The 24,236-nt window shown below is 42.0% G+C and overlaps 1 protein-coding gene across 2 annotated transcripts in view; it reads right to left on the bottom strand.

The window, feature by feature from the left end:
• The window catches only part of SPTB (spectrin beta, erythrocytic), a 93,749-nt gene extending 78,322 nt beyond the window's left edge, over positions 1-15,427 (bottom strand). Inside the window, exon 1 of one of the 2 annotated variants that reach the window (XM_033159498.1) lies at positions 15,234-15,427. The gene's annotated coding sequence lies outside the window, so the exon portion shown is untranslated. Of the gene's footprint in view, positions 1-14,758; positions 14,864-15,233 lie in introns of those variants that run through there. The other variant, XM_033159508.1, reaches the window with a different exon arrangement.
• Between the last annotated feature and the right edge of the window lie 8,809 nt (positions 15,428-24,236).

Genomic DNA, 24,236 nt, shown 5'->3' with positions numbered 1-24,236 from the left:
CAGGAAGGTAACAAGAAATCAAGACGAGTGGATGTGAAAGCTGCCTGGAATAAAGTACTTGCTATGCTCCCTCTGTCTCATCATCTCTCTTGACACACACAGTAGAAAATGGAAAGCAAACTACGGTATCCATCCGATACTGATAATACGAAGCAAGATTAGAAAATTCAATAGTGCAACAGGCTCAGTGGTGGCACCTCAAGGTTAACCACCTGAAAAAATTACATACCTATGTTTCCTCATCTTACATGTAATGAAGTAGGCCCTTGGAAGCTTATCTGTTTTATAATGTATTTGTGAGGATGAGAGACTGTTTGCTACTGCAGGGTGGCAACTTCCACCTGCCATCGTTCCACCCTCCTGCCCATTGGAGCTAGGGAGCTGCAGAGAGGAGTTTCTAGCCTTTGGGGGTCTTGGTATAAATGGGAAATTGCTAGGTAGTAACTTTGGAGATAATACGGAATATTATTTACTGACCTATTGGTGTGCTATATGCTCAATTAATTTTATGTGTGTTTTAAATGAATTGTTAACTGTTCAATTGTTAATTTTATGCTGTAGCAATATTATAGTTTTTATTTTGCATTATTGTCCTTGTACTTATGCACCCTCTAACTTCCACTCTGGCTAGTACAGATGCGGCAGAAGACCCACTGTGCTGTACCCCCCCCCCCAGCCCCTCCTGGGATTCCTCTACCCAACTACGACTATTTGGATTGGAGCTGCAGTTATATTTGGATTAGCATTTTCAGATATGCTGTGATTTGTTTTGTGGCACATGTACCTCAAAAAATAGATTAAAAATACTTTGAATAATGATTCAGTGATGTAATACAATGTGGTCATAGTAAACCCTCAGGGATTTGCCTTGCTTTTGACTCCTGGCCAGGAATATGAATGATGTCCATTCTTTTTCCTTCATGACAACTCAATATTTTTCTGTGGGTGCAGTGGGTGTTGTTATTGTTTCCTGAACTGCGTTAACATACTTACTGTATGTTACAATGCATGTTTCCTCACAGTTCAGTCAAAGCTAGCAGTAATGAGGCACCATAAACCTTCTCCCTGAGCATACCAAAGTCTGCCATCTCTTATTCCATGCATGGAAACTTAGTCTCAATAGGCAAGTATGCTAAGATGCATATCTCAGTGCTTCCCTGTATATTAATAAATACTTTTTTTAAGCGAATCTAATGTGCCCTTAAATCTAATGCGCACCTCAATTTTCAAAACCTTGAAACCAATAAAGCTGCTGGGCAAATGAAAATGAAGCATCAAATCTAATGTTCACCCTAATTTTCACGATGTCATTTGGCCAAAAAAGTGTGCATTACATTTGAGTAAATACGGTATATATTCTTATATACCACAGATACCAATTTGAAGGTATCCTTACAATTAATTAATAAATATGCCCAATAACCAAGATACTAGTTTACCTTTTGATAATGCTTTCCTACTTAATAATTGCTTAAGATTCTTTTAGTATATTTGGGCTAGCATAAACAGCATGGTAACTGGCACAACCCTTGCAGGTGTCAGGCATGCCAATTTGATGTGTGCGAAACTCACAAATCCTTTCATTGTTTAGAGTGCAGACCATGGACTAGAATCCATGCAAAAAACAGACACACAGAGAAGTGTTGGTTTTACCATTTGGCACAACAACAATTCTAGTCCGCACATTCTTGTCCTTGAGAAATGCCTTATGTATAACTTTCTGATACAAGACAGCTGTTTCTTTGAGTAGCCAGCAACATATGAAGCGTCTATTGCTCTCTATGAAGGGCATTCTCTTCCCCACATTTTTACATTATCATATTATGTTTACAGGAACTAGAGATAAGTAGACAGTGTATCTGTACATTCCCAGGCTTTTTATTTATTTAATAGATTTAAATGAGGGTAGATATCTTAGGGACGTGGGTGGCGCTGTGGTCTAAACCACAGAGCCTAGGGCTTGCCGATCAGAAGGTCGGCGGTTCGGATCCCCGCGACAGGGTGAGCTCCCGTTGTTCAGTCCCAGCTCATGCCCACCTAGCAGTTCGAAAGCACGTCAAAGTGCAATTAGATAAATAGGTACCGCTCCAGCAGGAAAGGTAAACAGTGTTTCCGTGCACTGCTCTGATAGAGTGAGATGAGTGCACAACCTCAGAGTCGTCCGCGACTGGACCTAACAGTCAGGGGTGCCTTTACCTTTACCTTTGAGATATCGTAGCAGGTGGAGTCAAAATCTATTAAATAAAAAAATAAAACAAATACAAGAGGTTATGCCAGTCTTGGGGTTCTTTAGAAATCATAACCTAAGAAAGCGGGTTAAAATCCTTTAGGTAAAAATAAAAATAAAGAAATGAAGTCGACTTAAGTGATTATGCAAATCACAAAACTACTTCAAAATCATTTCCAAACAATAACCTGAGTAGAATGTCAAAATCTGAGGACAGAGTAAAATAGAACAAAATGTGCAAGACGCAAGCTTTGTGTCTTTTCTTGTATCACAACAGGCACCTGATTTTCTTAATGCAGTGCTAGTGTTCAACTCTGACCAGAGCTCATACCAAGGTCTCTTCAGCTGGGGAGCAGATCTCTGCAATGCTGATGATCCCGAGGAGCCACTGAATCTGGACATCCCTGACTGGATGTCCTCCCCACAACACTGCCTGGATTCCTACACTGCTCTCACTCACTCGCCCGCCATCTCCCCCAAGGTTCACAGGAACAGAGAAGATGGTGAGCTAGGCAGTAACTTCAGAAATACTGCTGCCAAAGTGCCCATATAATTGCCTGAGACATTACTGTACATGGAAGCACCTGCATGGATCATGGCCTAAGAGCCTGGAAAGGGTGAGCCTTCAGCTCCTACATAAATTTCAAGGCTGAGCTACTTCATTGCTGCAAAAGCAGATCCAGTCTTCCGGATTTGGAGCAACACTTGGCTCGATCTCATTATTCAAACATATGTTTGTTGTTAACACTGAAATACAAAATTATTAATTTCATTATGAAAGCGTAAATCATTTGAGCTGTGCATGTTAAATTGCCCTAGGATGACTAGTGATGGTGCAGAGCATTCATTCTTTCCTTTCCTTTACCACTTAGTGCAAATACTCATTTGTTTTGCAGTGTGGTATAGTGGTTAAGAGCGGTAGACTTGTAATCTGGTGAACCGGGTTCGTGTCTCCGGTCCTCCACATGCAGCTGCTGGGTGACCTTGGGCTAGTCACACACTTCTCTGAAGTCTCTCAGCCCCACTCACCTCACAGAGTGTTTGTTGTGGGGGAGGAAGGGAAAGGAGAATGTTAGCCGCTTTGAGACTCCTTCGGGTAGTGATAAAGCGGGATATCAAATCCAAACCCTTCTTCTACTTAAAACGAATGAATGCTTGTATATTTTAAAATACAATTTATTGAGACTTGGGATTCAATAGATCTCTGCCACCTTCTTAAGAATTGTCTAATAAAATGGTTCATGCTTTAAAAGATATTTGGGCTTATCTGAGCAGCTGATGAGTCCAAGGAGGCTTAAGCCAGAAAGGACTTTGGGTTCTTCATAGGCCCTGGCTTCCAGATGGAGGCCTTATATCACAATTTTTGTTTGTGTGCATTTTAAGATTTGAAACCCAGTGGGTCATTAGAAGAACTTGTAACTAAGAACTTTCACCAGTGTTTGATTATGTCCTCTTCCCTCACAATCCATTTTCACTTTGTGCCATTTTAGGCTCTACACGTAAGGGTATATAGTTTATGGTTTATAGTGATCTGGAAGATGCCCTGGGAATCAGTGGGATTTTTTTTTTTTAAAAAAAATATTTTTAAAGACAAATCTTTAAATAACTGATTGGGCTCAAGAGTTACAAAATGGCTAAACAGGATCTCAACCACACTAACTGATTGCCAATGTGTGCTGGTACAGCCTGTTTGTACCACTAGCAAGAGTAGCTCTCACAATGAAAGAAAAATGGGGTTTGGAAGATTGGTTCATACATGTGTCACACTTTTTCTATTGCATGAAAGCAGTTTATGGACCTGCTTCCTCAAAGAGACATTAAAGTTTTGGTCTTTCTTTCTGAGAGGGAAAACCTGGCTAAATGTAAGTGGTGCCATTTTTAATACATTTGAACTCAAAGGTCTGAAAAACATTTCTTTTGTACAATTTTTTTAAAGCAACTTCAGACAGCCTCAGATGGAAGATGCAACCTGTATACAATGACTTTATTTTATGGGGATTAGTACTGTATATGGACTCATCAAAAGAAAAAGAAAATTGAATTCCAAGCACCTTTTGTGATCACTGTGGCTAAGATGACTCAATTCAGATGTAAAGTGCAACCCTTTTCCAATCTTTGCTACAGTCTTATAATTGTCCAACGATGTTATGTAGCTCTTGCTTCTGCACTTTCCTCGCACAAATGGAAGAGAATAACTAGCTAACTCCAATCATACCAGTCTCGGAAGCAGCCTTTGAATTGTATAACAAGGACACTCCATTTTTAGGTGAGAATACTGAAAATCACTTAAAGATGAACAAAGCAAAGAAGTGTGCCTGAAATCCTACACACACTTATCTGGAAGAAAGTCCCACAGAGTTTCTGAATAGTATAGGATTTGCACGGTATACCTATTTACCTGGGAATATGGCCTGCTTCACTGAATGGAGCTTATTTCTGACTGTATAGGATTGCATTGTGCATTATTGTCATTCACAGAAATTTATACCTTCTGGGATAGTGCTGGGCAGAAAGCTCGTTGTAGCAGAGTTTCTGTGTACATGTATAACAGAATTCCATAGCACCACAGGCTATACTATAGGCACTTACACCCCAAGGGGCACATTTGACTCCTATTTGGCATTAAAAGTTTTATTGAACAAAATTAAGCTGGGAATTAATTAAGACTACATCAAGACTTTCTCGTCCTGCAGAGCTTGTGTCTTTAAATTTGAAAGGCACTGGTCTAGAAGGGTTGTCATGCTGTTTGGTGCTGCCATCTCTCCCTCTTTGCATTTGTGTAGTTTCATATCAAAGCCACATGCTACATTTACTACATCAATATAAATGCACTATTAGACCATCATCTCCTCTGGAGTACAGGGCTCCCTCTCTTTTCAGCCAGAAGGAAGTGCAGAAAAGCAAATAGAGTATTATTCTCATCTCTGCTCAGCTATCAAGCTCCCTAGGTGGCCTTGGGCAAATCTCTTTCAACCAAAATCAGTGGGCATTTCAAAGTTTTAAAAATGCCACTCAGAGCTCCTTGGAGGCAGGAAAGGTTACAAATGAAACAAACAAATTAATTAACAGACACAGAGCTTGGTCAGACAGGGCAAGCAGGAACACAGATAAAGCAATAAATCCATGGTGAAGGGTTGGATGAAACAAAAGTAGTCTCAAAATACCTCTGAACTACCAAGCTCTCCCCTGTCCTATTAAAAATCAGTTAATTTTTCCTGACTATATTAACTCATCTATCACGGCAGTGACACTGCCCTACTGCAAAGTAAAGCCAAGGGGAGCAGTAATTTAGCAAATAATCCCTCTTGAGCTGCAGGAGTAGTGAGCAAAGGAAGCATTGGGCTAAGACCTGTTAATACACAAAACAGTTTCTCAGGAGCAAACAAACTGCAAAGCGGATATTGTAATTCTAACCTACATTCAGTACATTCCAAAAAGGCACACCGACTGGAGTGTCCTGTGTCAATTAATCTGCAACAGCATGGAACAAACACAAATGCTCCGCATACATCTTACACTAAAAATAGATGAGTTACATAAAACAAAACAGCATCTCTCACACACATACACAAAATGCCTTGGAAATTTCCCCTTACACACACAACCGTCTCACAAATTTCAGTGCTGCCATCTCTCATAATTTATATTACATGTCCAAATCTCCTTAGGAGAGGCTAGTAGAATTCCATTCCTGGAGTCAAGTGTGCCTGTCTTCTTTTAATTTAGGGTCCACACGCATCAAGGTCAACAGATTCCATAGCACAAAATGATACGAACAACTGGTGAGACCTAGGCTGGTGTCAGTATGCTCAAAAACTCCACCCCAATGTCTCACTATGGTTTTTTAAATCAGTCAAACACACCTCCTAGGTTTACCACCCGTATACTAAGCTAGAATTGGAAGAGCACATCAAGAGGCATTTTGGATGGCTGCTCTTCAACTTCTTCTGAAAAAGAAAACCCAAGTCTGGTTCTATCAAGAATAGTGTTTTTCTTTCGTTCTTAGTATCAGCTCATTTCAGATAGTCAAGGGTTAGACTAGTCAGCGAAGGTAGCTAGTTGATTTAATTGGATGGTTTTATAAACCTATTTTTACTTTTATACATTGCTACCTGCCGTGAACCTTTGGCATGAGGTGAGCTACAATTTAATAGAAGGATTTTTATTATTTAAAAATCCCTAACTTCACAGCATGTGGTATCACACTTGCTTTGACACAATGTAATTTAACCTCCCATAAACGATTCAGGGTGAATACTCAACATACATAATAATGTATCTCAATTCTGTAAAGGAATTAAACTTCTATGTTCAAAATAAATTATGCAAACTAATATGACTTACACAACTTTTAACTTGCAACTCTGCTGCAGGATTTAATTTGAAACTGGTTATTTCAAAAATTGCTCCTGGATTTGTCTTTGCAAGAAACATATACTTTGGGTCCAAAGAACCATGAGCAGAAGGAGAAAATATTGATAGTGGTGTTCTGAAAACTCTTGAACAGGGGTCAGCAACCTTTTTCAGCCATGGGCCGGTCCATCGTCCCTCAGACCATGTGGTGGGCCGGACTATATTTTGAAGAAAAAAATGAACAAATTCCTATGCCCCACAAATAACCCAGAGATGCATTTTAAATAAAAGGACACATTCTACTCATGTAAAAACACACTGATTCCCAGACCGTCCGCAGGCCGGATTGAGAAGGCGATTGGGCCACATCCGGCCCACGGGCCTTAGGTTGCCTACCCCTGCTCTTGAACAAGTGCTAGCAGACTCCTCACGGTGTAGTGCCGCAATGTATTGAGGGTTGTGTTACAGTACGAGCAACATGGTGAAGAATACAGGATGTAAACTCTACAGTGAGCCGTAACAAGGTCTGAAGAAAGAGCTTGTGCAAAGTCACACAGACTTCTGTGCCATGTTCTTCATTAAGGCTGGAAATAGTGCTTCTGCTTTCAGAAGAGAACTTTAAATTCACATTCATGTGTGGTATCAGAACAGATAGGTAACGCTGATAGAAATGAAGCTTAAAAAATCACTCTATGAGAGGAACCCATAAAGCGAACAGAAGCTCCGTATTGTGAACCCTTTGGGGATATTGCTAAGTAATGCCCAAAACAATCCTTAACCAGAAGAGCTGCATTTAAAAAGAATAAATTTTGATTCCCATGAATCCAAAACCTGTTTCAAGATAGAAAATGCTACACCAAATTCACCTTATGAGGCATGACCTGAAGATTAAGAACTCAAGATTTACCTTTCCATTTGTCTCTTTATTAGGCTAGACATAGCAGTTAAGAGAATGTGTGCGCACAAACGCACAAACAAAAACCTGCAAAACGACATAGTTGTGTTGCAGCAAATCATCAATAAGATCCACAAATATGATTAATTAAGGAAGGGTGGCATCAGGGAATTTACAACACCAGAGGTAATTCTTCAAATGATTTTACAGTGGACAAGCAATTTAATGCAAGTTTCCAGTGCTGTGGTATAGCCAAAGAGACTAATGTGGTCTCTGGTTGTATTAACATCAAGTAATGAGAACATAAAACAATTTACCCCTGTTAATTGTTTACAGCAGTGGCAAGATTCCTTCCAGAATATTGCACAGAGTTCTGTGTTCCACATTTAAAAGAAACTGCAAAACTGGAGAGATGACAGAAGAGGCGCTACAATAGTTAAGTCTGAAAACAGCAAATGAAAAAAACAACAACTTTATTTTGCCTGTCCAGTGCAAAACCACTTTTCTCTCTCATAAATATAGTAAATTGGATTAATCTATGACCCATCAAACCACATACTGACACAGCTCAATATCTATGTACTGTATGCCGTCCCACAAGAAGCAGTAAACCACCTGTTTTGCAGCCTGTCTGGGGATGTGGAAGAGGAGTGTTGTCAATCATTTGCCAGGACACAATTCAAGGCTGGTGGGCTGTGTTTGACCTTATGGAACACAAGTTGTGCTGGGCTCTATTAGGAAGCTCAGCCCATTGATGAGATTAATGTGTGTTTTCTGTACTCAAGTTCTACCAAGGGAAGTGGCATCTAGTGCTTACAGATTAGAAATCTTACACATGATGCTCACGAAAGCTAGCAGTTAAAATATGTATATTATGATACATGAGGGTTCTGTGGCTGGAGTTTCCCTCACCCACCCACATTTCCTAAAAAGTAGTCACAGGGTGTGGTGCAATTTGGATTTGGGATGTGATGGGGGGGAGGAGTCTAACTATTTTAACCTGTATTTATTCTAATCTCTTCCCAAGAATGCTATTGACCATAAAGAGGGAAATATATGAACACTGTGTACTTGTTAAGGCTTCCTTTTTGCACCCAACAGCACTTTCAAAGGGAAATTTGGATTGGGGCTGCAGCACACACACAAACTGAAGTCCTAATCTTGCCACTGGTCACTCTCCCCTCCATTTTCCTCAAGTAAGGCCAGCATGTATACTACCAGCTCCTGAATCCACCAACCTCTTGAAAAGCATGGTCTGGCAAGAAATTTGGAAAAGCTCAGGACAGATTTCCACCAAGAGATAGCCATCTATGCCTACCCCAATGTCTAGCAACACGCGCCTGCCCGCCCCCAAAGATGTCACACTAGGTACCTTCCAAATATCACATGGGTGCTGATTAATCAAAAGGAGCAATGCATGAGGCATCCCTTCCAGATCGGGGTACATTTGATCCCTCAGTGACCCCTGGAAAACCTGCAACTGACTTTCCTTACAGCTTTACTCTTGAGAAGGTGAAAACGCCTTGCTGTGAGCAATTCACATAGAAGCAGACAGGCTTGAGTCACCCAGCTCCATTTGTTTTCATTCTGTTTTGTCCAAATTGCCTTCTTACCTTCTCTTGTTTTTTCTTAATAAAAAGTCTAATATAATTTGGCTGCTGGGGTTTGAAGTGTGGTTTTGCCAAACATGATGATTCTGGTAATTTCCCACATGTGCTAGTAGGGAAGAAGAGTGGGTTTCATGGGGAGGTCGTTGGAGGTGGATGCTAAGAAGAGGGAAGTGGCTTGGAAATACAGGGTGTTTGTCTCAGGACAGCAGGCACCAATACTTCTTTGAGCACCCCAGGTTCCCCTCCCATGTGGATCTGTAAGTCTGAAACACAGCGGTGGGGGCAGCAACTATTGGGATATTAAGAGACAACCGGCCAACCCTATAGGGCTGTTATGCAGCAGTTGTACAAGGAAGGTTGCCAGCAGTTCTTCCTAGCCTTCTCCCCTTTTGTTACAACCACAAAAACTCCTTTTCTTTTCAAGAAAAAAAGGAGAGAGTTCCAGTCACAGGACTTCCATCCATGTTGATGACTCAGGGAAAGTCCCCAGCTCAATATCAGAGAGAACACTTTGCACACAGATGGTCCCATGTTAAATCTCCAGGTAAGGTTTGGAGTGTCTGAAACCTTGGGCAGCCGCTGCCAGTCAGTGTAGACAGTAATGAGCTATGTGGAGTGATAGTCTGACTTGGCATAAGGCAAGCTTCCTATGTTCTGATGGGGGTACTCCAAGTTCGTTGTAGAATATGTTTATTGCTCTGATAATAATCATCTAACTGTATTTTTTATTATTATTAAAGGAGAGAACTCATTACATAGAGTTTGGCCCATGCTGGAAAGGGCTCCCCTGCTTTTAAGATTATTATTTTACATAACACTGAATGCCAAAACAGCTCTACAATGGACAGAGTGCATCAGGTGTGGATTCTCCAGTAAGAAAAGCACACAGCACTTAAAGGAATGGATGTGTTGGCTAGCATCAGATCGGGCAAGTTTGAAAACCATATACTGTACAACAGTGAGCCAATAATGAAGGGCTTCTAGCTTTATCACACTAAATATGTTGGGCTGAGTTCAGACCACTTTTTGATTTACCTTAGTGTAACCTAAGCCTTATCTTTTTTTTTCTATGCCAAATACTTGTATCAACTCACTAAGAATTCAAAATTTCAAACAATATGGCCTCAAAATCCTTTTGTACTATTCTTCTTTGAAAGCAGAAGAAAAGGTAACATTATTTGCCCAGCCATTTCACAGTTTCAGTCAAAGTTCACACTGTAGCATCTGTGAAGGAGTTCCAGCTTAGACAGGAGGCTCCAGCACATGGATCAGTATGGAAACATAAGGTTTTGGGGGCAGTCTCCTGAACCCTAAGATCAGGAGACAAAAGAAAACAACCTGAGCAGACCAAGCCACATCAAGATCCAACTCTTCAACCAGAGTTTGCATATTCTCCAACTCTAATTTCAGTATAAACCATATTGGCTAGAACCTGTGTTTGGTCTGAAAATGCATTTCCTCCTGATTCCCCCCCCCCATCCCCGTCCCCCCTGTTAACAACATTTCACAAGTTGATGCATTCCATATGAAAAGAACACCCACTTACAAGCTGGGGAAACAGTGACATAATCTGTCAAATTCAGGTTCACTTCCTTCATTGCTTTTCAGGGCTAGCTTGGGAATCAAACTGCATAGTAACTTCTGATTATTTAATCTAGATTGTTCACTAATTTATGAAAAACAGTCTTCAGAATATTTCAGTAAAATAATGTATTTATTGAGTACTATTTTAGCAACAAATGTGATCTCCCCACTGCTACCACCACCAATAACACACAAAGTTAAGTCTTAACAAAATCAAAGGAAAGCCATAAACATATCCTTTCATGTCGGGGTTCAGGAAATATTTGCCAAGGTGACATAAAACAGAACAGACACAAATCGCATCTACTTGTATGAAACATACTATTATATTAGCATGCCAGTCATCTCCAACTTTGGGGAAATAGTTCCTTGATCGATGGTTGTATGGCAGCTCAAGGCTAAAGTATGAGACTAGACTACAAACAGGCCTTACAAGAGTTTCAACATGTTCAGTACAAAATAAAAAATAAAAAGCAAGCCGACTCCTCTACTCAAAAAGTTGATACGAGTTGGTATCTAACCAATATGATTTTAGACTGATATGGTAGTAAACTATATGCATTGCACTGAGCTTCTTAAAGGAACGGGAGGAAGCACAACTCAATGGGAAGGACACATGCTTTGCCTGCAGATGATCTCCAGGTACAATCCCTGGCATCTTCTGTTAAGAAACCTCAGGTGGCAGAGTCTGCCTGAAGCCCTGGAGAGCCACTGCAGCCTATGCTGAACCAGATGGACAAATAGTCTGCCCTGATATAAAGCAGCTCCCTCTTATTTGAGAATGTGATGCTGCTGACCAACCCTAACCTACATACCTGAGTACTTTCTTATTTAAGGATACTTTATATGGAACATTTTCTCCTGAATAGAGGATAAGTCACATACGAAATGGACCTTCGTCCCATCTCAGTCTTTTAATACCAATACAGTGGAACCTCTGGTTACGTACTTAATTCGTTCCAGGGGTCCGTTCTTAACCTGAAACTGTTCTTATCCTGAAGCACCACTTAGCTAATGGGACCTCCCTCTGCCCCCATGCCGCCAGAGCACGATTTCTGTTCTTATCCTGAAGCAAAGTTCTTAACCTGAAGCGTTATTTCTGGGTTAGCGGAGTATGTAACCTGAAGCGTATGTAACCCGAGGTACCACTGTAACTCCCTCCAGTCACAACAGCCACCAGTCAGGGAAAAAATGCCACAGAATTTGTCAAAATTGCTCATCCCAGTTACAGCAGCACCACTGGAAGAAGCAAGGCAGTGTTGATTGCTCAACTCCGATGTGCCTGCTGTTTGCAAGGGGCCATGGATAGTGTCAGCAAAGCACCATGTTTGGCACACGGCAGCTGTGGGTCAGTCCTTTAGATTATACACAAACAATGGTGGCACAAATGGAAAAGCAGAAGATATGGATGAAAAAATCCCAGGCTAATTTTGAGGTATCTTATTTGGGCAGTGCCACAAGACAGATGGGATCACAGGCAGATTTGATGCTTACTGTGGAGGGAGCACAAGATGGGTTGGCAAAGGAGGTTGATCTGGGCACTGCAAATGGTTTGTAGAGAGACTGCAGATACAACACAATGAAGAACAAAGCATAAGAACTGAGAATAGGATGTTTTTAGGCACATTATACACAATTGGTTGGTACGAGAGAGAGAGAGAGAGAGAGAGAGAGAGAGAGAATAAGCTAATAATAGCACAGCCTGCAACGGTTAACAGATATTTAGGCTAAGAAAAGCAAGGGTACTTTTTGTAAGTCCCATATCTTTTGTCTCTATATTTCTACCCCTTCTCTAAATTTCTGACACATCGGAGAAGATGCACAATTTGCAGAGATATCAAGGAGTCAAATCGGGTTCTTTTAAGGTATTACCAAACAATAACAGTTGTCTTCTCCACAGACAGATAGTGTAGATTATACACAATCAGGCACTGAATATCACACAAACCTTTTTCTTTATCAAGACAGATAGAAAAATAAATAGCAACAGCCTTGCTACTGGACCTTTCCTCCCTCAACAGAAGAAACATGTTTTTGGAGACTGGGAGAGAAACACATTGCCCTTTTCAGTATAGATAGTTGACTAAGTCCCAGACCAGAGATTTATTTTATAAGTTTTGTGATAACAAGAATTTATTACTCTGACCACAGATAATGAATAAGTATGAAAAATGTGTGTGTGCGTGCATGCTGGAAAAGGATACCTATATAATGCAGCCATAAAACTGAGAGTTAATGCTAACAAGCAGGCAGGCAAAAAGAAAGACTTCGTTCATCCCTGCTTTTAAAAATTATTTTGTATGTGGTTATGAATTGTACACACACCACAAAAATAACAAGCAGAAGCTCAGTTAACACAATGCATTAAATGGTGTATGCCTAAACTCTTCTCCCTAATCACATTTAGATGGGAACAAGTCCTCCTCAATGTCACTGATGATTTCCCCTATGACATCACAGTCCAAGGCTGCCATCCTAAACTTGTTCCCTGGAATTACTTCAAAGTAAACATGCATAGTGAAATCCCTGAGACATCCACAAAGCGTATCACACAATTCTCTCATATTCAAGGTTTCTGCATACATTATTTATAACCAGAGATATACCATTATTTAGATCAATAGTTCTTAATATTTTTTTTCTAATTACCTTTACTTAAAAGAAAGAAGGAAGGCAATCCTAGGGTGGAAGATGACTATATTAGGAAATAGGAATGGCAATACCATACCATTTGCAGATTGAGAACTGCTTGGCATCTAAACTGATACAGCCTTATAGTCTACACTAACTGTATTTGTCACACCAATAAATATGAGCAGACAAAAGTTGCAGCCCAAGGTTCCCCTGCAGGCCAAGCAAGTAAAATACTCTTCGTCCATTATTTGTCATTTTCAAGCCTCTGCTGTTCTGAACACTGAAGGTGCCAAACTGAAGCCTAAAGCCGTTCAGAACAAACAAGCCCACATCTATATACAGATAGGTAGGTACAGCAACCACATTAACCCACATAAACAATGCAGATCACAAGATGGCATTTAAGGCTTCAGCATCATGCATCATCATGCATATTTGTATTTATTTCTCCCATAATATTTATATACCACCTGATGGAGGTTTTTCTACAAAGCAGTGACATAACAAAGTGCATTTTGAAAAAATCTAGAAAAATGGCAAAAACTTTAAAATCAGATTTGGTTCGTGACATCTTTGCTATGCCCTTGTGACAGAATGTATGAATGATATATAGAATGATTTCTGTAGAATGTGGAGGGAGATAACTTGCAAATTCAGTTTGCTTACACATGCTTATTGTGAGGACAAACAAATTCCGGGGCTAAAAAAATGCAGCACATGAAATGCTAGCTCGCTATTTAGGTAAGAAGTTCAATGGAGAGTCCTGCCTTGTGCAAATGAAAAACAGGTTAATCGTTACTGGTTTTATGTAACATCAGCACAGAAGGCTCTGTCCTTACCTTGTCTTTACTCCTGTAAACACAAACACACTTTTCCCAAAATTGAATGACTGAATAAAGCCTTATTTACAACATAAAACAATGTCTTGCCTGCACCCAACAAATGATACAAAGCAACTATAACTTCCTTACATCAACCCATGTGACCCACACATCTCCTCTATCACAGCATCTCCCCAAAACAAGTAAGAGATGCTCCAATGCTGAATCCCATTAACTGAGTATTACCAATGTGTGGGACAATATAATATTGCATCACCTAGTGCTCCTTTCCAGGTTTGGGACATACATTTATACAAAAGGAAGCACGAGCAAGCCATATATCACATGTCTAAAGAGGTTCCAGGGGGCAAGTGTGCAAGAGGCAAATCCGAGGGGGGGGGCGGCTCTTATTCTGCTGTACGCAGCAAAAGCAACGAAGTCTTGTAGCACAAGACATTTATTGTCTCGTAGGCACTACAATTATACACCTTGCAGGGGGGAACGGTAGGAGCACAGTTGAATTCAAGCAGGCATGCTGTCTCCCAAGTCCTGAATCAATCACACATCGACGCCCATAACATAACAGTGTGTGGGAGAAGGAGACATGGTTAGGAGTCTGGGAAAGGTTACCCACCACAAAGGCTCCCTTTCGAGATTCCGCTTCTAGGTGCGCTGCTGGGAATGGGACAGTTCCAAAATCTTGTAAGAGGCAGATTCACACGCACACGCAAACTTTGCCTTCTCCTCAGCCCCATCTCTCCCGCGCCTTTCCCGTCAGCAACCTTGGCTCGGATCTAGGGGGCAGCCGAGAATCTTAACTTCTCTTCTTAGTAGGGGCCAACGCCAACCCCCTGGCTGTCAGCCTCGGAGAAGGTGGGGCCCGTGGGGGCGGCGGCAATAAGGAACTGCAAGCCTTCCCCTCTCTTAATTCCCCCCTCGGTGTTCCTCATCCGTTCGCTCTTATAAAAACCCCGCCTGCTTGGGGTGGCAGATGCCTGCGACATTGCGACCTCCCCCTCCCCACCTCCTCCTTCTCCACCAGCTGCCCGACTCCATCCCTCGCCGTGCGCTCCAGGTGCCAAGCCGCGTCTCTCCCTGGTCAGACTCACCTGCCTAGGGCACCAGCAGCACAGAGCACGGGGCGGCGGCGAGACAGAGACCCGTGGGGGCCCGGGTGGTCCTGGGAGCGCTGAGCGGAGCCGCCCTGCCAGCCGGCGATATAAATAACATTATCTGGGTGAGCAGGGACATTCCTGCCCAGGGACAGCTCTGCTGCCCGGCCCAGATAGCCCTGCTCCCTCCGGGGGAGGGAACAGAGGGGAAGGGGGGGAGGCAGGCAGGCGGGCAGGCGGGCGGGCGGGGGAGGAGGCGCCTGCCCTGCAATGCAGCACAGCGGCCCCCCCAGGCCAGCGCCAGCAGCGGCACCTGGCAATGCCCAGCACAGCAGCAGCCGCCTCTGGTACCTGCCCCTTGCTGCTGTTGCCCAGAGGCTGAGAGGGAGTCCCTCTCCGTTACTCCCCTCGCCCAAAAAACCCCACCCTCACCCGCTCCCCTAAGCCGGGCGGCGCCCGGTGCAAGGAGAGTGTGTGTGAGGTCGCTTTCTCCTCAGAAGCCCTTGCACGAGGCGCTCCAGGGAGAAGGAGCAGGGAAAGCGCCGCGCGCGCTCCAGACCGCAGGTGCCACAAGCAAAGGCAGAAAGGGGCGGGGGGGGGGTACAAGTGGGAAAAGGCGCCAGAATCTCTCCTCTCTCTCGAGGCGCGAGCGTGAACGCCAAGCTGTAAAGGAGATCTGCCACAGGCAGACTAGCAGCGTGCTGCTCCGGCGAGGCGGGAGTCGCCTGGGATGCCCCGGGCAAATGACTGGAAGGGAGGAAGGGAATCCTCCCGCCTCTCGCAAAAACGCGCGCCGCTCCGTTAGGCAACTGGCGGGAAAACGTCGTGGTGTGTTGGCTCCCCCCTTCGCCTGCCCCACCACGCGGCTAAAAGGCCAGCTAGGGCGCTGGCTGGGGCTGCGTTCACGGCTGCTGGCCGTATGCCAGAAAAACAGCCTCACTGTTTAAAAATAATTGGCAGCTTTCCTTACGCAGACGCGCCCCGCCCGCCGGGCTGTATCTCTGCTTCCCGCTTTTTTTCTCAGCGAGTGGAAAATGGGAAGTTTACAGGTTCCAAGCCGCGCGCGCGCCCCCGTGGGCTTTTGTGTGCGTTTTCGTGCTGCCCACTGTTATAAGAATTTACGAGGGGGGGGCGATGCCAGGGCATGTCTAGTTTTACTATTTTAGCCATGAACAGAGAGGGGTAACTGGACTGGAGATGAGGCCCAATTCACCAGTTCCCAGAATCCTCCTCTTCGACGCCATGATCCACTGGCACGGCTTTCAAACATCTTCCTCTTCATTCCATTTGCAAATCACCCCTCAGGAATTTATCACCTACCACCCCTCAGATCACCTATCACCTTCCACAGCCCAGCAGGGCTGTCAATCTGCTCCTTTGATGAGCTAGCAGCTATTGTCTCACATAGGAAGGAGGGGAGAGAAACTCATCTCAATGACAGCTGTCAGACTCAAAAACCATAATATTATTGTAAATATCCCTTGCCCTGCTGAGTGATACTGGAGTTATATTTTGTTCTCTTAATTGCTTTATTGATACACTGATGCTCTCTATTTGAAACAATGTATAACGCTACAAAATTTCCCCTTCCGAGTGTAACCAATGTTTGTCAGACCTCCCTTTCTGAATCTTTTCTATTTAGCTGATACTGTAACCTTAATGCTATAACCCCAATACGTTAGAATTGTTTTGCTATATTTGACAGATGTTTTAAGAGTGTAATTTTTATAACCATGTTAGATTTCTCTTCTGTAATAAGGGAATTATATTGTTTGAAACCTACCACTCCCATACCACTGTGACACCTAGTGTGTCTGCTTAGATAGGACACAATTACACATGGACAGTAATGTTATTCATTAATGAAGAAAAAACATCCTGAACATGAATTTCACACCCACCCATATTGTAAGCCATTGCCGGGAAAGGTGTGAGAATTCCAGACAGTCGCTAATCGCTCCACCATCTCAAAGGTCCACTTCAGAAAAGAAGATAAGGGGGAAAATATTTGACATCCCTCCACATCAAAAGAACACCCATATAGCACCTATTATTTCCATGAACTATCCAATTTCCGGGTGAGACCCTTGTTTTTCACGCCTTCCAGCCACCATTGGACTGTATGGGATTAGGAGGGTATAAATATTAGGGTCTCCCATTCATCGGGGCCCTTTCCTTTTTCTTAGAAGGCAGGGACCCTACAGCTGTAGTTTTTTCTGTGTCTCAATAAAGGATCAGTATTGTTTTGCCTGATCAACATTGTTGGTCTCTGTCATTTTTTCCCGACCGGAGCTTTGAACCTAGAATCAACTATTGAGTCTCCGTATCGCCACAGACTTCCATATGAAGCAGTGGCATTTCAGGTAATTCTTATAACAATTTGGCTCTGCCAGCCAGGAGGCTCGGTTAGCCGGGGTTTTCAGGGCACCGAGGTTGGAGAGCCCAAGCGCACCCAGCCTCTTGCAGGGGGGTTCTCCTTCCCGGACTGTCTCTGGAGTCCTGGCCCTAACTGGGATCCTTAGCGGGACCAACCAGGGAAAACAATCGTGATCCGGACGGCCGTCTTGGGGAATTTTTGGTAGTCTTCTTTTTCTCCTTTGAGCTCTTTGTTCCTACATCGGAGGAAACAAGAAAAGGAAGACAGCGCGCTGCGAAGTGAGTAGAGAGGGAAACTGATTGCGTGGGTGGGAATTTCTGTCACAGCAACCACACTTCTATCCTTTCCTTCTTCCACCTGCAAGCTTGAAATCCGTCGGAGTCTGCCCAGATAGAGAGCTTGCAGGGTCCTTTCTCTTAAACTTTCCCCTGTGTGTCCCCAAGGCTCAAATTCCGTCGGAGTCTGCCCAGAAAGAGAGCCTTGTGGGAACCCTCTTCCCAAAAATCTGCTTCGGGTGCAGCCGCCCTCCTTCTCATGGAGACCTTAATTGGGCATGACCCATGAGAACGGAAACGCAAGGGCACCCGTTCCTTTCCTACTTTTAAAATTCTCTCATCTCGAGCTGGCATTGCAGCACTGCAAGCGTTCAGTAGAGACTGAGCTTAGATTGTAAGAGGCAGGGAGGTTGCTGTGACATTGTGAATGAGGGGAGGGTAAAGAAAGGTCCTCATCGGAGTGTGTCCACTTTCCTTGTCGGAGTCAGTCCACTTTCCCTAAAGGCTATCCAGAACCCATTTTCCCAGTAGCAGAAACTTGTAGAAAATCTTTCCTAGACCCACTTTCCTATCGGAGTCAGTCCACTTTCCTTGTCGGAGTCAGTCCACTTCCCTTAAGGTCTTGTCCCAGGTACCCCGGAAACCCCAGAGAACCCCGGAAACCCCAGTTCCCCAGAGTTGAGAGTACTGTACAGGTTCCCCTTGTGAATTAAGATGGGTGCACCCTTGCCTAAGGAGACAAACCTTCAGGCTTCAGGAGAGAAAGAAGCACCACAGGAGCTTATTTCTCTTCTGAACTCTGACAGTCCGCTAAAATATGTCCTCAAAAATTGGGACGTTTTATCGGAAGGAAAAGAAATCCAAAAGCCTAAACTAGTGAAGCTCTGCACGAAAGGATGGGTGAAAATCACCACCCGGTATTCTGATGAATTGAAATGGGTCAGAGGAGGTTATGTGTGCATGTTTGCTGTTTTTAAAGAGGCTGCAGAAGGCCAATTTTTCTCCACAGAGGAAAAGGTGTGTGTGTGTGTGTGTGTGTGTGTGTGTAAGCTTACCCCTTCTCCTGCAGTAAAGGAGCAGGAAGAGAAGGGAGATTTGTAACTTTGAATTTTTATATAAAACTTTGAACTTGTGAACTCAGTGTTCAATACACAATTTTTCCTGCTGCAGAAGTCTTAAATTTTACAAGATAAATTGCAGTGTCTGATTTTCATCAGCCTTAAGCCTTAAAAAAGGTTCTCTTTGTTCTGTCTGAGCTTTTTCCTTCCCCATCTTCTCCTGTGCTCAAACAGGTAAATCTACTCCTGAGTAAGCTTCCTTTAACAAGGAGACTGCAAAAGGGGGGGGGTTTGCCGAAGGTACCCCCCATCTCACTTTCCTATGTATGGTTATTTTAATCCTTAATTTGCTGCAAAAGACTCTCCCTATCAAATCTTAGGAAAACAGTCTGTTGTATCTTAAAAAATTTCTCTTAAGAACTTGCAATCTCTAGTCTAAGGAAAAAACCCTCACTCAAACTATCTTAGTACACGTGTGCTTGCATGATAGTTGTGTCTGTACATAAGAATGTGTCTCTCTCTGGTAGTACAAATCTTGTGAACCCTGTATTTTAGGGGGTTGGACTAGATGACCTCAGGGTCCATTTCAACTCCCACTTTATAACAGTGGAAGGCCATGTGTCTGCAAGCATTCGAGAGTAATTTTTAAATTCGGATGTGGTGATGGGTTGAAATTCAGCCCAGCTCTGCTTTCTGGCAAGGAAAGCTGGAAATATTGGTTTTCAGTGTTCAGGATATTGTTGTTGTTGTTGTTTTTTGTTTGTTCACCATTTTGTCTTACTATTTAAAGTTTAAGCACATACAACATTGACCATCCCTGTAAATGAAAAGCCATTTCCCCATACATGAGGGGGCAGAGAATTTAGTCTGCCTTGGCTAAAATCACTGAGAATATTTGAATTTTATTCATTCTGACTCTGGCCATTTTTACTCATATATAAGGGAGCAGGTATTCTGCTAAATGACCAGAGGGGGCGCACACAAAATAATGATAGCCCGCATACTCAAGTAGACTAATCAATGAACCTTGACCATTTTCTCCTGTAAATAAAGGGCAGAATAATTTTGTCTGCAAATGGTACAATTGAGAATAGAAACCTGCACCCCAATTTCCTGTAGATAAAGGAGGCATAGCTCCCAATTTATTTTGCCTGGGGTATGAGATGTTTATTTGGTACAGTAAACATGATTAGTGCTGAGACTTCATTAGGAATTTAATTTGACCAAACTTAACTAGGTTTGTCTGAATGCTGAAGTTCAAAATATTTAAGGTTTAAGATTTATAAGCCCATTCCCTAAGCAGCGAGAAACAGGAAATTTGTAAGAAAATGTCTTACAACAAAACCCTAGAAAAATGGATTTGAACTGACAAAACCAAAATTTAATTTGACCAATTTCATTGCTGGGTTTGGTTAGGGGTGTGAATTGCTGGGTTTCGGTTTAAAATCCAACCCTGTTCTTTAAAAAAATCTACTCACGCTTTCCTTCCTGTATTCAAGGTAATTTAGCCAATGGATGCAACTCCTTCAAAAGGTACAATAGATTTCTAAATCATGAATTCTGTACATGCACAGAGGCTACTGACAAAGCTTAGCCCTGTAGAGAGATTGCTCCAGGGGCCACCTGAAGAACAAGAACAGAATTAAGTATTGGGCTTTAAAATCCTAACATGCCAAATTCTTTCCACAGGTAAAAATGAGTGCTCTCTCAGGAGCTTATTTTTCTTTTCTTTTCTTTTCTTTTTTTTTTGAGAAAAGGGGGGAATTTAAGTGAATTCTATAACAGTTTTATTAATGCATTTTAGGAATGGGGGGCACCTCTTCTCTTCAGTCTACCACTGATTTGCACCTTTGGTCAAAATGCTTCCTATGTAATACTTATCTCTTTGCATTTCACCCTAAGCATTCTCTCTATGTTAATCCGGTATAACCCTTTTCTTTGTCCCTCTTTTCTTCCACAGCAAAAAAAAATAAAATAAAAAAATAAGGAGAAGTTTGAATCCCTGCTATATAGTTTGAATCCCTGCGGTATATAGTTGACTTCCCTCTATTTTTTTGTGACTGTGAAGCATAACTTTCTTTATTTTCATTTGAGATACTCATTGTTAGAAATTGTGCATTTTAGCATTTATTTATTTTTGGTTCCTCATAGGTCATGTTTTTTCTATATATATTTTGATTCCTCCATAACATGTGGAATAAGGTTCCTTCATTTATTGCATCTCCAAAATTTATTGCTGATATTTATTTATTCTGACTGATTTGAACAGGGTCAGGTACCATCTGTGAGTGTAAGTTCCCTCTTATCAGATAGCAGATGACGAATTTTAAGCTTTTTCCATTATTTTACCATTTTCCATCTTAATCTACTTCACCTTTGAATCCTTAACTATAGTAATCTGTATGGTCTTTATAATGTCTTTCTATTATTTAATAATAACTCTTTTTTCTAAATCTGATGTCTCTGTGTCAAGTCCGTTTTCATCTGAAAAATTGTTTAAGTGGTAATCTAATTTTTATTTTTGTTCCCTTTTAGATTTTATCTTTTTGCATTTCTACCCTTTTGTTTTGAACATGTGGAGTAATTTTTTACAAATAATAGTAATAATAATAATAAACTTAAGTGGAAAAAAAACCAAACAAACTTAGCAGATAATAACAGTAGTAATTATATAGAAATGTGATGATAATATTGAAATGAATAAAATGCTTAATGTGTTAAGATTTCATTGGTTGCAGCTTCCCAAGAAGATTCAAGGAGATTTCCCTTTCTTTTTTGACTTTTACCCCTTCCTTTTCTAACTGTGTCTTTACGTCCTAAAAAATCCCTGCCCACTTACAGGATATCCTTTATACAGACCCAATGGTGACAAGAAAGAAACAACCCCTCAGTCCAATTCCTTGGGACCACAAGACTATTACCTGCAACAACAAAACACTTCAGAGTTTTCAGAATGGCAACAGCTATCTACCTACAAATGACTGAAGGGGGGGGGAGTTGAATTGTAAGGACATTTTCTCTCTGAATGGTCTCAAGATCACGATTGCACAAGATATGCATCTGATATATAATTATTATGTTTTATGTTGTGTAATGTTATGCAGAAACATTGAATTATGTCTGACAGTATATGTAAATTCCACAAAGGGGGGAACCCAATTTTTGTGTGTAATTGTTGTCATGTTTACTGTATGGTGTCTTTGTATATATTGCTTACACCCCAATGGAGGATTCTCATGCATTTTATGTTTTCTAATAGATCAGGCTATTGCGTAGTCCAATATTTACGTTAAGACCAATTTATGACCACATTTCCTTGTCCCACCTGGTATTCCAACCTTCCCTACACATTTTAGATTGTTTTAGGTCATTTTGTCAAGAAGAAACTTCAAGATCAAAACAAAACCCCAGATACATGAAGGTGTTTATGCTTTGATTTAGCAGGAATGGTTCCTTATATGCTAAATTATTAATTTGGACCACTGCCTTTTTAGAATGGTTTTTCACAGATTGGTTTGGAAAGTGAGAACCATGGGCATATGTAAATTCTAATTGGACTCAGCTTGCAATTGGACTTTCTGGTTCCAGGCTGCAATTAGCTTTCTGGTTCCATTGCAACAACTGAGCAACTCTCCTAGAGTGCAAGACCAACGCCAAATAATAATAATGCATCCCATAGAAAGGTCAAGGCAAGGACATGTCCCTCACGACATGTTCAAACCTGTCCAAACCTATGGCAAGGCGAAAATGGTCAAAGGGAAGCCCTAAGGGGATCCCCCAGGAATTGTTGCTGGTGTGGAATGCTGAAGGTAAAAGGAGACCAGTTAGCTATGACACCTGGGAACACACAAAAAGGCAAAACAAAACAACTTCATTTGTCAGTCACTGAATGAACCCTCCTACTAAATGTAAAGCATAAGACCACTATTGAGAATATATTTATCCCAAAGTGCTAGAATACCACAGAGTAATTTAGTAACAAAATACGTGTTTGTTTGTTTGTTTTACGTAATATCCAGTGTCTGCTATGCTTGCAAATAGCATTAATAGTCATTCCATGACAGCGCTCCGCAACCCCGTCTCTCGCACTCCTTTCCTTGCGCCCCTCCAGGCAGCTCCCGCCCTTCCCGAAGTTGTTCCAATGTACCACCTAGGAGAAGAATACGTGACCATGGATTGTGTGAGGCAATGATTGGTTGTTACACAACAATCTTGCCTCAGAGAGGGGACTGTTATAAGAATTTACGAGGGGGGGGCGATGCCAGGGCATGTCTAGTTTTACTATTTTAGCCATGAACAGAGAGGGGTAACTGGACTGGAGATGAGGCCCAATTCACCAGTTCCCAGAATCCTCCTCTTCGACGCCATGATCCACTGGCACGGCTTTCAAACATCTTCCTCTTCATTCCATTTGCAAATCACCCCTCAGGAATTTATCACCTACCACCCCTCAGATCACCTATCACCTTCCACAGCCCAGCAGGGCTGTCAATCTGCTCCTTTGATGAGCTAGCAGCTATTGTCTCACATAGGAAGGAGGGGAGAGAAACTCATCTCAATGACAGCTGTCAGACTCAAAAACCATAATATTATTGTAAATATCCCTTGCCCTGCTGAGTGATACTGGAGTTATATTTTGTTCTCTTAATTGCTTTATTGATACACTGATGCTCTCTATTTGAAACAATGTATAACGCTACAAAATTTCCCCTTCCGAGTGTAACCAATGTTTGTCAGACCTCCCTTTCTGAATCTTTTCTATTTAGCTGATACTGTAACCTTAATGCTATAACCCCAATACGTTAGAATTGTTTTGCTATATTTGACAGATGTTTTAAGAGTGTAATTTTTATAACCATGTTAGATTTCTCTTCTGTAATAAGGGAATTATATTGTTTGAAACCTACCACTCCCATACCACTGTGACACCTAGTGTGTCTGCTTAGATAGGACACAATTACACATGGACAGTAATGTTATTCATTAATGAAGAAAAAACATCCTGAACATGAATTTCACACCCACCCATATTGTAAGCCATTGCCGGGAAAGGTGTGAGAATTCCAGACAGTCGCTAATCGCTCCACCATCTCAAAGGTCCACTTCAGAAAAGAAGATAAGGGGGAAAATATTTGACATCCCTCCACATCAAAAGAACACCCATATAGCACCTATTATTTCCATGAACTATCCAATTTCCGGGTGAGACCCTTGTTTTTCACGCCTTCCAGCCACCATTGGACTGTATGGGATTAGGAGGGTATAAATATTAGGGTCTCCCATTCATCGG

This window comes from Lacerta agilis, chromosome 1 (assembly GCF_009819535.1).
Source record: "Lacerta agilis isolate rLacAgi1 chromosome 1, rLacAgi1.pri, whole genome shotgun sequence".
Classification (NCBI taxonomy): Eukaryota; Metazoa; Chordata; class Lepidosauria; order Squamata; family Lacertidae; genus Lacerta; species Lacerta agilis.
This window is presented reverse-complemented; position numbering and strand designations above follow the sequence as displayed.